Here is a 7,494-nt window from a genome sequence, read left to right as displayed (position 1 = left end):
CTCAGTGGTTCTGGAACCAGCAGCCTCTCTGACTAGATGAGGCCATCTAGCCATCTCCCACCCCGACCTCCATCAGTGCCAGCTCCTGCGATCTGCCCCTGCCCTGTTCCAGGCTGACAGATCCAAAGACCACACTTTGGATGGACAGCTAACACAATATCTTCTGTCACTCTGGTCATCCTTTTCTCTCATCCCATTAGTTTCACTTTGACCTTTACAGTTATCTGCTAGGCTTCAGTTTGAGCTTTATCATCCATGCCTTTCTGTGCCTGAGAGAGCAGCACCCAAATCCCAGCTGTGTGTGAACTAGTTGTGTGCTTTGTGCAAGTTATGTAACTCTTCTGAGCCTGTTTCCTAATCCAAGAAATGGATGCAATAAATATATGTCTCAGGGTGGTTGTGGCGATTAAGTATGATGATATAAATGAAGCATCTAGCATGATGACTGGCAACAGCGAGTGACAATCAATTATTAATTTCCCTTCTTCCAAGTTTTTCCCCTCTTGTTTCTTCCTGAGGCAAAATGCAATCTCCCTTTCTATTTTCCACTTTTCTGTCTCCAGAACACTTTCTAGTCCTCATAAAAATAGCACTACATAAAAAAAAAATTGCACAGTATTTTCATATCCTCCAAATAACTCCATTCATTTATAGACTGGTCAATTTTAGTTATTTGAGCATTACGAAGCCATCTGAAACTGGTAAATAAAGTTCTATCTTCACATTCAGGAAATAAAGAGCTAAATAAATACTTTGGAGGCCGGTAAGGGAAAGACATTTTCCTGGAGGCCTAAGACCTTATGTGGAATGTGTCACCCTATTGCTGCTGCCTCTGGCTAGAAGACAATGGACAAGAAACCCTTTATATTTTAAATTGGACACAGCAGCCATGAAGCTAGTGGAAGAATGGAGGCCTACATTTCCTGGGAAGAGAGATTTGGCAGGAGGTCCCTGTGAGTTACCCACAGAGTGCTCATGTGCGTAATTTAATGCTGAAGATTTGAAAATTCAGAAAGAAATTAAGAAATTAGTTGGAAAGGAGTTATCAACGTATTTTTAGAATAGTTAGTGGACTAATTAGGTAACAGCGAAGATATCTAAGCTATAGAGAGATGTCCAGATGGGGTCATATTCAGTTATTACGAAGACTAGCACAGAGAAAACAGATGGTCCAGAAACCATTCTGATTTCATGACTTTGGTCAAGTTACTCCATTTCGTTGGGCCCCCTTTTCTGCATCTGTAAATTAGAAACTAGTATTGGTTATAGCATATACATTGTCTGGCTATTAAACAGGCCAATTAAGTCCAGTATGGCTCAATGGTTGAGCGTTGACCTATGAACCAGGAGGTTATGGTTTGATTCCTGGTCAGGTGCTGGGGTTGACCAGCAGCCCCTGAATGATGGATGAATGGATTACTCTTACACAACATTTGCTGTGAAAGAGAGGCTAAGGGACGGCTTGGCCAAAGGGACCAGGCAGCCTCCATTGCCTGCCTCATTAGCCTTTTAGTGTAACAGCAGTTTGAAATAAAGTTTATCTTCTAGATACAATCAGAAGGGTAAGTAATCTTGGGAGGACACATGTGTTTGTAGTGTCTTTTAAGCAAGGACACCCAAAAGATTAAGCATAAGGATTCCAATAAACACCTAGTGCCGGGGTCCGACCCCAGCTAGTCCAGGGGTCCCCAAAGGCGTGGACGGAGTCGGCGAAGAAGGAATGACACGGAGACAGTGTTCAGTTGATCAGCAGCCTAGCCAGGATCTCCAACCAAGTTCTGGTCTCGATCTCCAGAGAGGTTCTGCTCAGGTTCTCCAGTCAGGTTCAGTCACCAGGTTCTAGTCAGGCTCTCCTGCCAATCTCCGCAGTCAGGTTCAGTCCAGGATCCCCTGCCATGCTCTCTCGCTAGGCTCCGCCTCCAGGCTCCGAGGCCAGTCCCTGCCCAGGATCCTCCAGCATGCTCTCGCCAGCGAAGTTCTTCTGTCTCTAGAGAATGTTCTGTGTAGGTTCTGTGCCTAGGCTCTGTCTCTCTTGGTCCTGTCTTCCAAGCCCTGTGTCCTTAGTTCTGTGTTCTGAGTTCTGAGTGTTTCTGTCTTGTTACAACTGTATTTATACCAGTTGATTCAATCCTATCAATCTCTATTACAAAGGTTAGGGCGTTTCTTATCTCCATTCCAGGGAGAAAAGATTATGTAGTTTAAGCATGATTGTTCGTAGTTAAAGGGATTAATTACCCACCTGGCACTTAGTTGAGGGGTTTTATTCCCTCCCTAACTTCAGGGGAAAATCCTTACCTGGGGATTCAACCTTTCTCGGAGAGGTGACCTTGGTTAAAACACAGCACCAAGAAGGTGAGCAAACATATTAAGAACCGTATGCCATGTATGCCAGGTCCCTTGAAACAGCAAGGATGGACCGGCTCCCGGCAAATTCCCCCTTTTTTATTTTTTAAAAGCAAGCATTAAAAAGAAAAACCTGAAATGCTCTCTTGTATCCATTTTAAGAGTAGGATTGGCGCTTTCCGCTATTACCTGAGTTCTGATCTATCACCCCCATGGAGAGCTTGCCAATCCTGCACTTTCCCAGGGTGGAAAGGCTGCAGTGGGGTTAAGGATAAGGCTCCTTGGGCCTACCTTCTCCCATGCCATTACATTTACCTTTCCTTCCTCAGAAAAGCATGGACATACTTCTTGTATAAAATGTTCTGTCTGACTGGGAGTAACCTTAATTCCTCTGCCAACAAGCATATATGTTAAAAGATCAATACGGAATCTTTTTTCTTTAGACTCAGTATGGCACATCTTCTTAATCTAAAGATCAATACAGAGTCTTCTTTCTTTGGACTCAGTATGGCACATCTTCTCAATCTAAGTTCTGTACTATCCACCTTCTTAGCCTATTTATCCTCTATAGGGGGGTCTGTAGCACCCTGGTGGAGTCCAACCCCAGCAGGTCCAGGGGTCCCCAAAGGTGTGGACGGAGTCGGCGAAGAAGGAATGACACGGAGACAGTGTTCAGTTGATCAGCAGCCTAGCCAGGATCTCCAGCCAGGATCTCCAGCCAAGTTTTGGTCTGGATCTCCAGAGAGGTTCTGCTTCGGATCTCCAGCGAGGTTCTGTAGCCATGTTCCCTCGCTAGGTTCTCCAGCCAGGTTCTGTCCAGGCTCTCCAGTCAGGTTCAGTGTCCAGGTTCCAGTCAGGTTCTCCTGCCAATCTCTGTAGTCAGGTTCAGTCCAGGATCCCTTGCCATGTTCTCCCGCTAGGCTCTGTCTCTAGGCTCCGAGGCCAGTCCCTGCCCAGGATCCTCCAGCATGCTCTCGCCAGCGAAGTTCTTCTGTCTCTAGAGAATGTTCTGTGTAGGTTCTGTGCCTAGGCTCTGTCTCTCTTGGTCCTGTCTTCCAAGCCCTGTGTCCTTAGTTCTGTGTTCTGAGTTCTGAGTGTTTCTGTCTTGTTACAACTGTATTTATACCAGTTGATTCAATCCTATCAATCTCTATTACAAAGGTTAGGGCGTTTCTTATCTCCATTCCAGGGAGAAAAGATTATGTAGTTTAAGCATGATTGTTCGTAGTTAAAGGGATTAATTACCCGCCTGGCACTTAGTTGAGGGGTTTTATTCCCTCCCTAACTTCAGGGGAAAATCCTTACCTGGGGATTCAACCTTTCTCAGAGAGGTGACTTTGGTTAAAACACAGCGCCAAGAAGGTGAGCAAACATATTAAGAACCGTATGCCATATATGCCAGGTCCCTTGAAACAGCAAGGATGGACCGGCTCCCGGCAACCTAGGGTTCTGCACGTGCACAGACTTGTTTGGAAAGGTCAAGGAATAATTTGGGGCACTGCCTTTGATGCTCCCCTAATTCTTCCCTAAGTCGGAATTCTGATAAACAGGCCAGGTGGCCTTCCACACATTTCCTTTTCTCAGAATGTCCTCCTTACAAACTTTCCAACCAAGTCTTATGTGCTCCCCAACAGTCAGGGCACATGCCCAGGTTAGGTTGTGCAGATTCCATCCTCCGTGTGGGGCTTCAGGAGGCAGCCGATCTTGTTTCCCCTCTTGTTTCTTCCTGAGGCAAAATGCATTCTTTCTCATCATTGATGCTTGTATCTCTCTCCCTCTCTCTTCTGCTCTGAAATTAATTTAAAGTATGTGTGTGTGTATGTATATATATATATATATATATATATATATATATATATATATATATGTGTGTGTGTGTGTGTGTGTGTGTGTGTATATATATTTAAAAAGGTCTGTATGAATTAACTCAGCCTAAAGTCCGACTCTCAACCTTACAACTCAGGAACCCAGTTAATTAATTTTCAATGAGAAATTGAGCTTTTGAAAAGACTAGAATGCTCAGGTATGTGTGACTTGTGCATTTTCTACCTGGCCTCACATGTATGAGAAACTTAGAGGCAGAGCAGTGAGACTCAGAGGATCTAAATGTAACCCCAAGGCAGCAATTTCATATTAGGGATAGCCTTTCCCATGCTGTGTATTGTGAAACTTAATCCTCTTGACTCAGCTAAAAAGGAAAACATTCGCCGACCAGCGTGGCTCAGTGGTTGAGCATCGACCTATGAACCAGAAGGTCACAGTTCCATTCCCGATCAAGGCACATGCCCCAGTTGCAGGCTCAATCCCCAGTAAGGGGTGTGTAAGAGGCAGCTGATCAATGATTCTCTCTCATCATTGATGTTTTTATCTCCCTCTCCCTCTTCCTTCCTCTCTGAAATCAATAAAAATATTTTTAAAAAGGAAAACATTCATCGATGAATTTGACCACTTACATTGTATATCTGGGTTCTCCACCAAGCTCAAACAGGGGTGTCCTCCAGAGCAGAAACCATGCTCAGTCATCTTTGTGTCTCCAGTGCCCAGCACAGACTGATGAATGGATGACGGTGCTCCTGAACCTGAGGTCTCTTCTCCCCATACAGCCTGTACCCATTCTCACAGAGCTATCCCTAACATGAAATTGCTGGCTTGGGGTAGCATGGACTAAAACCACTTTACATTTACATCCACTGAGTCTCACTGCTCTGTCTCTAAGTTTCTTATTATGTATCTTCCTATGAAAACTTGGCTTCCCACATACATGTGAGCCAAGGGAGAAAATGCACGGATCACACAGACCTGCTTTAGCTCTCACTCTGATTCGTTTCTTTGAATAATTTGCTTCCTTCTCCAACTTCCTGTGAAGATTGGTTCCCATTCAATCTTGCTATGAGGGCCTGATATATCTTTTGCTTTGTATTACCTGCCAGCTAATTCCGGCTGCTTGGTGGGAGAATCTCGGAGCCTGGACTTTACTGAGAATCCTGCAACCTCTTAAATCCTACCTGAGCTGGCAGTTTCCCCAATCCGGCCATATTCCCAGGATAAGTTCAGGACCAGGTCCTAAACCTTCTAGCCATCCCCACTGTCTTATAAACATAAGGCCAGGCCTCCTCATGACCATAGGATTCAAATGTTGGTTCCAACTTGACCTTCTACCATTCTTCCCACCTCCTACACTACTTCAAGCATGTCAGAAAGCAGATGAGCTGAGTTATGCCTGGGCCAGCATCACCATCATGAGCAAAATCAACGGAAAAGGAAATTAGCTCATTCCGCAGAGAGGCACTTAGAGCAGGCAAGCAGCCTAAAGTTCCAGGCAGGCCAGGCAAAGAACCAGCTAGACACAACTGTGTCCTCTCAGCTGTTGCTATTCTTTGAAGAGAAGTGCTCTCTGTGCCAATCCTTATAGATCCATTCACACACAAGCAGTCCCTGGCATTGGGGAAGGACCATGTCCCCCTCCTCCCCTGCCTGTCTCTAGGACCTTCATTTTTGCACACCTCCTCAAGATGAGCTGCTGGATTAGATAACGGGGGATGTGTGTTCTGAGCTCTAGGGTGAGGATGTGTGAGAGTCATAACTGAGTTAGTCTCTAAATACTCACTGACACCCATGATAAATCAGCCTCAAACATTACTACGTCATCATTCCTGCCCCTGAGGGTTCATGGTCCCTCAGATGAGGATGTTTTAAAGCATACCAGATTGGGCTCTTGTAGAGAAAATACAAGTAGAGACAAAGAAGTCCAAACAAAGCTCCCTTGTGTGCAATGTGGTTGAAAGGAGAGAGCAGTGGCCAGAGGGCTGGGAGAGCAGATTTCACTTTAAGAATTACCTTTTGAGAATCAGATAGCTGTGGTACAGAGGAAGTGAGGTAGATGAAGCTTAAAAGCTAGGTTAAAGAAGAGGACTTCATTTTGAAGACCAGATCGCTATAGCAGAACAGCAGAATATTCACTGAGCTCGGGAACACAGGAGAAGGAACACACCTGGGAGTGAAGATGACGTGCTAGGCTTATACAAGTTGAGTCTGGAATGCTGAGTTAGAGTGGAATCCATTGGATCTGTGTACTTGCTACATCTTTAGCCTCCCTGAGCAAAGTGGCTACAGAGCTTAGGCCTTGCAGGACTCTCTGCATGAGTCCTGATTAAGAGATCTAATCACACCATCTTTTGGGAAGATGGGATCCAAGAGATCAACTAAAACAGCAAAGTGGCCTTCAAGTTTTGAGAACCACAAAGAGAAGGCTGCAAGTAGAAGCAGTGAGGCAGCAAAGTCACCAAGCCGAAGAGCCCGTAGGGCAGACAGAAGGAGCCTGGCATGAAGCTATGACCCTGTGAGGGAAAATGGTTGGGAGGGGGGAGAGAAATCAATACACCCACCAGAAGGAGAAGCCATGAGCTAGAAGTAGAGATAGAACGGCATGAAATCATGAGCATGGTGAAGTGAAAAAGGCGGAGAGCAATAGTGCTCATTTCTCAGGGGGTCACGGGATGCCTGGAAAGACAAGTATTTTCTGTTCCTCCACAACTGCTGGCCTTCGGGGAGAGATGCAAGTCCACTCTCCCTGACTCTGCCTCTAAGCAGAAGGCGTGCCAATACGGATGGGCCAAGGCCAGGACGCTAATGGGGCCACATGGCTAAGAGTTACTCTCCCTCTTTTAGGGCCACATGGCTACGGGTTAATCTCCCTCTTTTAGGGCCACATGGCTACGGGTTAAGCTCCCTCTTTTAGGGCCACATGGCTACGGGTTAATCTCCCTCTTTTGCAATGAGCTCTTTTGTGAAATTCTCCCTTTCTTCCTCTCATGTGGCTGCGAAGGGAAATGGCCTGAGTCTGTGTTTCCAGCCCGTCAAGGAAAGCCTGGAGTGGGTGGGTAAGTCAAGATCTACTGTGGATGCCTGGCCAGCCAGCATGGCTTAGTGGCTGAACATCAATCTATGAACCAGGAGGTCATGGTTCGATTCCCGGTCAGGGCACATGCCCAGGCTGGGTTGTGGGCTCAATCCCTAGCATGGGGTGTGCAGGAGGCAGCGATCAATGATAATCTCTCATCATTGATGTTTCTATCTCTCTCTCCCCCTCCCCTCCTCTCTGAAATCAATAAAAATATATTTTTTAAAAAAGATCGGCTGTGGAACTTAAGA

The sequence above is a fragment of the Myotis daubentonii genome, chromosome 8 (assembly GCF_963259705.1).
Source record: "Myotis daubentonii chromosome 8, mMyoDau2.1, whole genome shotgun sequence".
NCBI lineage: Eukaryota > Metazoa > Chordata > Mammalia > Chiroptera > Vespertilionidae > Myotis > Myotis daubentonii.
This window is presented reverse-complemented; position numbering follows the sequence as displayed.